At 40.2% G+C, this 10,172-nt stretch overlaps 1 pseudogene; it reads right to left on the bottom strand.

Annotated features, from left to right (window-relative positions):
- Positions 1-1,488: 1,488 nt before the first annotated feature.
- On the bottom strand, positions 1,489-2,251 carry LOC101721211 (small COPII coat GTPase SAR1B pseudogene; annotated as a pseudogene).
- Between the last annotated feature and the right edge of the window lie 7,921 nt (positions 2,252-10,172).

The raw sequence follows: 10,172 nt of genomic DNA on the forward strand, positions 1-10,172 counted from the left end.
ACCCAGCCTGACAAAGAAACTATAAAATTGCTCAATCACAACCTAGCCCCCATCCCACATTACAGTGGCATGCTTTTATTAATTTTGTGTCCACCAACATGTGTTGACTTGCATAAATGAATGACAGAGCTGTTGAAGGTCAGGGAAATTCAAACTCCAATACTAGAAACATCTAGAAAGATTATGAAAAGCACTGTCCTGCAGCCCATTTCCAAGGTTTACCAAAAGAGAATCTCTGGAAAAAGGGCAGAGAGCTTCTATTTTTATTCATTTGTATTTAATTTTTATTTTTCCTTTCAAAGTAATTTTCAGATTTACATAATAGTTGTGAAAATAATAAAGTTACCATATACTCTCACCCAACTTCCCCAACGCTATGATCAAAACCATTAACGCAGTGATCAAAACCAGAAATTTTACAGTGATACAGTAATCTACAGACTTTATTCACATTTATCCAGTTGCTCATCAATGTCTTTGCATGTTCCAGGGTCTCACTTGGATTTATAGCTTGTTGAAATTTATACCTTGTCTGGCAGGGTTAGGGTTCCCCACCTTTTGTTGTAGCTTTTCCCTGGCTATTTACCATGTTTATTTCCCATATCCATTGATCATCTCCATTGAAACAAAGCTGTTTGTATTTTTATAGTGTATTAAATTTATAATTTAAGTTGGGGAGAATTGCCATCTGCATGATGTTGAACTGTGATACCACACGGAATATTTTCCCTCTTTGCCTATTTTCTGTCTCCTGGAAGTGTTATAAACTTTCCTTTTATAGATTTTGCACATTTCTATTGTATTTGGTTTTTGTTGTTGTTTGTTGCTTTGTGTTGTGTTGGTTTTTTTTGTTTGGGGTAGTTCTGGGGATTGAACCTGAGGCATCACAAATGCTAGGCAAGCACTTCACAACTGAGCTATATCCTCAGTGCTTTTTTAGTTTTTTGGACAAATATTAGAATTTGTTTTATTGTGTGACATTTGCATAAGGAAAATTATTGTTGTAAACTGTAAGGCATCATGCAATCACTGATAATCTAATTATTAATTGCCCACATAAGATAACTGGGCATGTAATCTAAAATTTGAAAACTGGTTCCAAAAAAAGTACAGGAAAATTTAACATAATGAGCACTTAAATATGATTTATATTTGGACTTTGATGTTGTTAAAATGTGTTTCAAATGTACTTCTGGAAAGTTGTTCTTCATAAATGGTGCTGGGGGAAATGTCAGATTGTAAACTGTAAAAATATATCGAATTAGAAAGCTAACATTGTGATTTATTCAGTTTCAATTCTCAAATTAAGTTGATATCCCATTAATACTTTAAAACTATGTACTTTCGGGGCTGGGGATTTAGCTCAATGGTTCTGCTGCCTGCCTCACAAGCGCACTGACCCAAGTTCAATCCCCAGTACCAAAAAAAAAAAAAATCTACTTAAGACCAACAAAAGGCTACTAAATTCAAACTATGCTTGCAGAATGATCAACCTCTGAGAAAGCCTGAATGCTGAGACCTGGAACCAACCCAGGTTGGTGTTATTAATGTACTGCACACTATCCAGCAGAAGCCCTGTCCATAACCTCATCTTTTTTTTCTTTTCTTTTCTTTCTTTCTTTTTTTTTTTTTTTTGCATTCCCCTCCCCTTTAGGGTCTTGCTAACTCACTAAGTTGCCCAAACTGGGTTTGAACTTGTAATCCTCCCCTCAGCCTCCCAGAGGGTTGGGATTATAGACATGTACCACCATGCCGGATATAACCTTGTCTTTTGAGCAGACTGCACATGAAAACTTCTAATGCCCAGGTACCTAAGGCTGTCAGTGACAGGTGGCCCTTTCCTGACATCTGACCATATGAACCAATCATCTGTCAACCTCAGGTCTGTCCACCACATTCCCAAAACCAGTATAGGCACATGAGCAAATGAGGATAGGCACATTGATCCTAATACCCTTTCATAGTCTGCATAATCCACCAGAAATACAAAGCCATTACTATCAGAAAGATAGTTTTTCCCATACTCTTCGGGCTTGAACATATCCACCCAGATCAAAAGTTGTAAAAAGTATGCAATAGTCAATTCTGAAGTGGGATGTAATGTTGGGACATGTTGTCCAAGTCTGTCATCTTTTAGCAATGTTATTTTTCCTGCATTATCCAATCCAAAAAATACCAATTTACCAGTTTTCTTGTATAATCCTAAAAACTGTTGCACACTGCCACAGCCACTGTAAATCCAATCAAACATGAAGGAATATCCAAATCTTATAGGGTCTACAACTAGAGCAAACATAATTCAGCCCTAAACCCACCCTCTGAGACCAAACTGAAAAGTGTTATGGATGCATCCTTTTTCTTTTTTTTTTTTTTAAGACAGAGTCTCACTAAGTTACCCAGGTTGGTATCCAACTTGCAATCTTCCTAGTTCACCCTTCCCGGCATCTGAGATTACAAGTATGCATCACCAAATTCAGCAGATTTTGCACATTTCTTATTGTTTATTCCTAAATATTTAAAATTTTTGCTATTATGTGTAGGGTTTTCTTCCTTATGTCCTCTAAATATTTTTTGTGTATATAAAGGATATTGGCTTCTGTATGTGAATTTTATACCCTGCTAGTGTATCAGTACATTTGAATCTCTAGAGTTCTAGTTATACAACTACATTTATTTGCTATTTGCTAGTGGAAAGAGTTTTACTTCTTCTTTACCAGTTCTTAAGATTCTTATTTCTCTAGTCTAATTGCATTGGCTAACATGGCTAGTACAATGATAAATATTAGCGGATTTAATGGACATGCTTGCTTGTTCCTGATCTTACTGGAAATTTCTTATGTCTGTAGTATTTTCCTATAAAGTAAGGGAAGAGATCTTTAAGAGATGATTGATAGATAGATAGATAGATAATCTGTCAATAAGAAGGTATTGACCAATTCTAATTTTCTTTAATTTTTAAAAATCAGGAATAGGTATTAAATTTTATTGAAAATTTGATTTTAAATATGGAGTTCCTTATTAAAATATTTCCTAACATTGATCCAATATTACATCCCTGGAATATTCCACTTAGTCCTGGTATATTATTTTCTTAATATGGTGTTGGATTAATAATATTTTATTGGTATTTTGCATTGATACTCATAATTTACATTGACTTTTAGTTTTCCTGTTGTACTATTGTTGTCAGGTTTAGGTAACAATGTTATTCTTGCCTCATTAAAGTTAGGAAGTTTATTATTTTTTTTTTCCATCTTTATTATTTTCAATCATCTAGAACAAGTAATAAATAGATCATTGGAGCTATCTGTTCCATGAAGTTTTGATAGAAATCTCCTATGAAAATGTCAAGGTTGAAAAATAAATAATAAGATAGATAATAAGAAGCAGGGAGATAAATCTTTTACAGATGGGGAAGAGAGCTAAAGATGGAGTGAAGGAAGGGAGGAGGAGGGAAAGGGGAAGTAAAAAAAATTAAGGTATGTTATGTACATATTCCAAATGTAATCATTATGTGCTATAAACAGGTACTTACAAAACTTAATTTTTTTAAATTACACAAGACTTTAGTAAATACTTTAAAAAGATAATAATTTTAATGACATTACATCTACAGACTCAAGGGCACAGGAAAATAGAATGGGCTTGTTTTTATATTCACCTGAACACATGCTCTGTAATAACTACACAAGTATCATAAACCGACAAAGAACAAAAAGGAAGAAAGATAGTGCTTTAATTTTTAAATAATTTTTTTAAAAGTTTATTATAAAACATTTCGAGCCTATGCCAAAGAAAGGGTAGAATAATAAATCTCTATTACCTGTCACTTAGCTTCAACTGTTACCAATCTATTACTATTACCAGGCTTGTTTTGTCTATACTTTCTCATCTCTTGCCTCTTGATGGCTTTGTTTTGTTTTATTTATTCTAATTTTTAATATTTTATTTTAGTATCTGATTATTTTTAAATGACTTCATAGTAGTATAACAATACCATAGAATATTATTTGTCTCTAAAAATAATGAAGTATGATACATACCACTATCTGAATAAATCTTGAAAGCATCATGTAGAGTGAAAGAAGCCAGTTACAGAAGACTGCATATTGTATGATTTAGTTTATATTAAATGTCTAGAATGGCCAAACCTATAGAGACAGGATTTATGCATTTGTGGTTGCCAAGGAGTAGAGGGATTGTAATGAGAAGTGACTGCTAATTCCTATGAGATTTCTTCTGGGGATGACGAAATGTTTAAAAATTGATCGTGGTGATGTTGCCAATCAGCCTAGGGTTCTTTTGCTCAACTCAGATGGAAATGGAAGTGGTAATTCAGCAAAGTGCAGCTCTTCTCACAGTCCTGATGTCACCAGATAACACCAGATAATGCTGGATGCCAACAGCTGACACAGCCACCTATTGATCACTGCCAACTTTGGCTGTCACCACCCAGTGCCAGCTTGTGGTGTATACCATAGGTCAACTCTACTGGGTGCTGTGTCTCTGCCCCTGGCTCTGTGTCTCTGCCCCTGGCTCTGTTGGCTGCTGGTCTGTGGAGCTCTTTGACGTTAACAGTTCTGAGTGTTTATTCATTCTCTCCACACTGCTCAGGATAAAAATCCTAAGTAGATTTATAGGACTTTCGGAGCCCACACTAGCCTAGAAATAAATGATCACAGGCAAGTTCACAGGAACACCAAAGCAAATCTTTAATAGGGCCAGTGCTGCACTACAAGGGAGGAGCCTTCCTAGACTAAAACCCCACAAGTGCCTAGGAAGTGCAGCTTGCAGGCCCGATTCAGTCTTCTGGAAGGCTTGCTGTAAATGTTAGGTAAGCAACTAAGGGGCCCAGATGTCTTCCTTCCTAATCTTCCAGGGTGCCCTCTGTGTTCTCAAAACTGCGGCAGTATTGGCTAAAGTGTCCCGAGGCCGAGGAGAGGCACCACACTGCCTAGCTGCACTCATGTTGGAGTGGAGAATGGTAGTTTGATAGCCAAGGAGGACATTAAAGCAAACTATTCCAGTCCATAGGGGTGCAAGGGGGAGAAAAGGGACCAAGAGGGGGGGCAGACAGCCACTGGCTAAGCTGCATCCCCCTCCAGCTGGCAAGGAAAAATGAGAGAGCCAGGCACTTCTCTGTCTCAGTGACATTGCATTACACTATGAATATACTAAAACTACTGAACTGTACTCGATTTGTCTTATGTTGGTCAGATTTCCATTGCTGGAACAAAATACCTGGCACACAACTCAAATGAGAAAAGATTTATTTTGACTTGTGGTTTAGGAGGTTTTAGTTTGTAGTCACTTTTCTCCAAGGCAGACATTGTGGAAGAAGGGTGTGGTGTAGGAAAGCTGCTCAGCTCATGACACAGTAGAAGCAGAGCACAGGAGAAGAGGCTGAATAGTCCTCAATGGCTGCCTGCATGGGAAAGAGCCAGAGGACCCAGTAGCTGCTCAGCCCAAGAAGCTGGAAGCCTTAGAACAGGGGGATCTATGGATGCAGTGCCAGGCTGAGGCCGAAGGTCTAGAGAGTTGCTGATGTGAATCTGTGTTAAAAGGCCAAAGAAGCTGGAGTCTGGTGGATATCCAGAGACAGGGGCAGCAGAAAAATGCACCAGCTCAAGCAGAGCTTGTGAGTGCAGGCCAACTTCCTCCTTCTTCCCTTTTTTGTTCCATCTGGGTTGGAAACCTATTGGATGGTGGCCGGCCGTCATAATCAGGATGGCTCTTCATGGTTTGCTGGCTGGCCTACATGCTAGCAATCTCAGAAACACCTTCGCTGACACACTCAGAAGTGTTTTTACTGGAGCTGGGGATTTAGCTCAGTGGTTCCGCCACTTGCCTCAGAAGCACAAGGACCCAAGTCCGATCCCCTGGTACCAAAAAAAAAAAGAAGTGTCTTACTAATTTCTGAGACATGTCTCAATCCAGTCAACTCGACAATCAAAATTAACTGTCACATGTCTCAATATGCCCCTTTTTATTTTATTTATTTATTTATTTTTGGTACCGGGGATCGAACTCGGGACCTTGCATTTGTGAGGCAGGCACCAGAACCACTGAGCTAAATCCCTGGCCCATTATGCCTCTTTTTAAAAAAAGAGTATACACTGGGAAGAATTAACGTGGAATATGAATTAGTGAAAAAGAAAAATGCCTCAAATGAAAAAATGTAGAACTTTGTGCCTGCACATTTAGGTTTATCACTGAGATCTAGCATTGCTACACATTAACTCCAAGTCGTTATGACACAGGTTTCACCGTTCAAGTACCTGACAAAGAAGCCACACCTCTGTACAGCTGTAAAACTGATGATTGTGGCCTAAAACAACTTTATCCCAGATTTCTTCTTCCCATACAAGTCATTACTAGCAAGACTAAAAGAAACCTGATTTTTTCCTTGGCTGATACCCTTGCTATTGGGATTATGTAATAATTTTTGATAAGTTATTTGTGTGAGATTTGCTTTTATGGTGGTGATAATAATGCTTATCTATTAGTTACTGAGCACTTACTATGTCCCAGGTCCCATCCTATTGAATCCTATAGGCTCAGTTGCTATTATTATTCTCATTTTGTGGATGAAGAAAAGGTAAAGCCACAGAGATATCAAATTCTCAATCCCACACATTTAATAAGGGATGGATTCAGAAGGTTTTAAGCCCAGCCCACCTGGCTTTAGAACCTACACTGCCTCCACACCAAGATACATCCAAAAATAGACACTGCACTTTGAAACAGAGACAGAATAAACCAAGCAGCCTGTGTGGAGTCCCTAATGAGGTAATGAGGACCAGGCTGTGCTCAAACTTTGCCATAGCAGCATTTAACACTAGGAGGCCCCTCAAGAAAAATCACCCTGACCCTTGGATTTTATATCCAGTCAAGTCAACCCTCAAAAATAAAGGCACCAAAGCAATGCTTTTGATCATACAAAAACACAACCAATACTTTTGAGACTCAGGGAATGGAAACGGGAAAAAAATACACTGCAAACTACAGCACATCTATAGACAAAAGCAAATCTTCCAGGCATCCATTCTGCAGAAAAGTAACTTTTCTAGGTCAGCATGGGCATCTCTCTGAAGTAAGCTGAGTTGTGGGGTTCAGATGGGCTGGGGATTGGGTGAGAAAGGCAGAGGAAGGACGTGAGGGTAAAGAGGGAGTCTTATAAGAGACAGGCCGAGAGAAGCAGGCTGCCCATCATGGGGTGGGCTCCTCTACACCCAGGAGGGTCTACAGGCAGCACAAAGCAGCACAACTGACCCACCATGAAATGCATGGGGCACAGCCTGCCAATGGGTGGCTTGAAAGGTCTGATCCAAGGTCAGGTGGTACAGCCAGAGCATACCTGGAGAGCTCTCCTAGGAAGATGGTGCCTTGGCGCCCTTTGCTCTCTTTAGTCTGTTCTCTCCAATTCCCTTAGGCCAGAGAAGGGTTCAGTGGGATCTTGTACCCAGTCATCAGTGGCCCCCACCTCACCTAGCATGGGACCCCACACCTACCCCTGTGCTATCCCCTCCTTTCTTCCCCAGGGACCCTGGTCCCAGTAGCCCCAGTCCTGGCAGCTCCCAGTCAGTGGCCACCCAAACTGTTTTGGGCTATGGGTATAACTCACAAGGTCCAGAGGACCAACCCTGGAAGTCAGCATTCCCATATCTTCCTGGCTACCCACAAAAGAAATGCAGAATGCCACACATAGGCATAGCCAAGGGGCACAATGTCCCCATAATCCACAGTCCTGTTGATCATGGCTTGTTGGGTTTGGAGATTTGGGGGATAACAGCAGCAGGCTCCCTGTCCCAGATCTGTGTCCTGTTGGGAATGTTTCTCCAGCTGCTTCTCAGACAGAGGTAGCGCCTGAGAGGCCCAGTGTGGAGGAGGGATATCCTGGTTTTGAACCAAGCTACTAAGCCATGGCTCCTAGCAACCTAGGTGCTGCAGCAGGAAGACACTGAAGCTATTTCTCCCAGGCCACTCTTGGGGCTGCAAGGAGGGACAAAAAGGCTGTCAGTGAGATCATGCCCTTTTTGACTGTCAAAGGGAAAAGGGAAGGATTGAACCTCATTTTTCTATCTTAGCAAGATGCAATCTTCCAAATGACACTGAGAGAAAGTGCCAGTGAAGCACTGGCTAAAAGAAAAACTGCATATTGAAAGATTACTATTTACTTCATAGGGTCTATGGTTTTCTGAAAAATCAACGTTTATCTTAGTCCAGCGATGGTGAACCTTTTAGAGCTTTCAGTAACAAACAGCTGGCTGCGGCACCCATGCCATAGGTTCGCCACCACTCTTAGTCACTTTCTCATTGGTGGGACAAAAATGGGATGCCCACAACTTAAATGGGGAGAGATTTATTTTGGCTCATGGCTTTTTAAGGATTCAGCAGTTCAGAGCTGGCTGGCTCGAAGACAGGAAGGGCATGGTGGAAGGGTCTAGTGGATGAAAGCTGCTCATATCATGGTGGCCAGGAAGCAGAGAGAGAAGGGAGGAGTCAAGGAAGGAAATATATCATTCATTCTAAGCCATGTCCCATGGCGACCGACTCTTCCCACCAGACCCCACCTCCTACAGCACGTTTAGCTATGGCCTCTTCAGTGGAATAATCCACTGATGAGTATAGCACCCCCATGATCCAACCACCTTTCAAAAACCCAATCTCTGAACACATGAGCCTTTTAGGGGACATTCTAGATCTAAACCATAATGATATCAAAAACCTGTACAGTCTTAATGAGGGCTTTCAGCACACATGGTGTCCTCAGAGTTATTTGGCAAGACAACTAACAGGAAGTAAAGTAGCAAAATCTTTTCTCCAAAAGAAAATAATCAAAGCCCAAGGTCCTGAGTTCGATCCCTGGTACCACAAGAAAAAAAAGAAACTAATCAAAATCCAAGACCTGGAAAAAATATTTAGAAAAACAAGGAAGATCTTGCAGAATTCACAGTCCTCCCATTCTCAACAAAAATACATAGGAACTGTCCTTCCTGGCACAGAAGTTGGTAATTTCCAATTCAAAGCACATTTTAGACAAACACAGCAAGGGAGAGACAACTCAACAAGCATTGCCTCTCAAAGCCGCTCTGAGCAGCAGGAATCATCCGAGACTTCCTGGAGACGCCCTCCACCATGAGAGCTCTAGCTGATCCCCGGAGCAGAGGAGTCTCCCCCAGGACCACGGCCCAGCCCTCTTCCTCTTCCCCATCACGACTGGCAGCACATGAGGCCTCCAGCAGGCCCACACCTCCTGTCTGCTACAGCAGAGGGCTCACCGACAGGTGCAAGAAACCCTTCCACTCTAAAAGGCCAGACGCCACGGTCTACCTGTCATTTCCCTGATATCTATAATCACCCCAAGATCAAGATGACCACCCCTGCCAGGGAGACAGTGCTCTGACCAGGAAGACCACCTGAACTTCCTCTTCCTTCCACCTGCTGCTCCCCTTAAGCCTTCCTGAGAAAATACAATCTGTGCTTTCCTAAATAAGAACTTCCGCCCAGGAGAGTATCCGCAGACCACAATCTGAGCTTTGGGATTCAAAAAAGCTCTTTTGATCAGTAAAAAGATTACCTTATGTGCATTGTTCTAAGTTTTCAAATCACATTATTTGAATCATTATCCTTATGTTTTTTGTTTTATCTACTTGTTACTGTGAGTGGTAAATTTGTCCATCTTATTAATTTTTCTTTATGCATTTTGAGGCTAGATTAACAAATGCATAAGAACAATACTTTTTTCAGGGCTGAGGATCAAATTTACACCTCAGGCGTGCTAGGCAAGTGCTCTAACCCAGCCCCAAATAGAATTCTTGTATCTTCCAAATGAATCGAATTTGAATTAAATTTATCAGGTATTCACCTTTATCTCAAATATTGTTTTATAATATGTGTTATGTAATATAATACATCATCAGCTTTCTTTATTGTAAATATGAAGTATTTTTATCTCTATAGTCACACTTTCCATACCCTTATGTTTTAATGTCTCTTTTGAACACATATAGCTAGTTTTTAATCTAGTCATATAATCTGTAGAGAATAAGAATATTTAATTCCTTTACATTTAATATAATTACTGACATTTGGATTTATATTTTCCATTTTGTAAGCTTTTTGTCCTGCCTGTTCTTTGATCGTCTTTCTTCTCTTCTTTTGTATTGATT

The sequence above is a fragment of the Heterocephalus glaber genome, unplaced genomic scaffold (assembly GCF_053883595.1).
Source record: "Heterocephalus glaber isolate CG9 unplaced genomic scaffold, H.glaber_assembly_v1.0 deba00000071, whole genome shotgun sequence".
In the NCBI taxonomy this organism is placed as follows: domain Eukaryota; kingdom Metazoa; phylum Chordata; class Mammalia; order Rodentia; family Bathyergidae; genus Heterocephalus; species Heterocephalus glaber.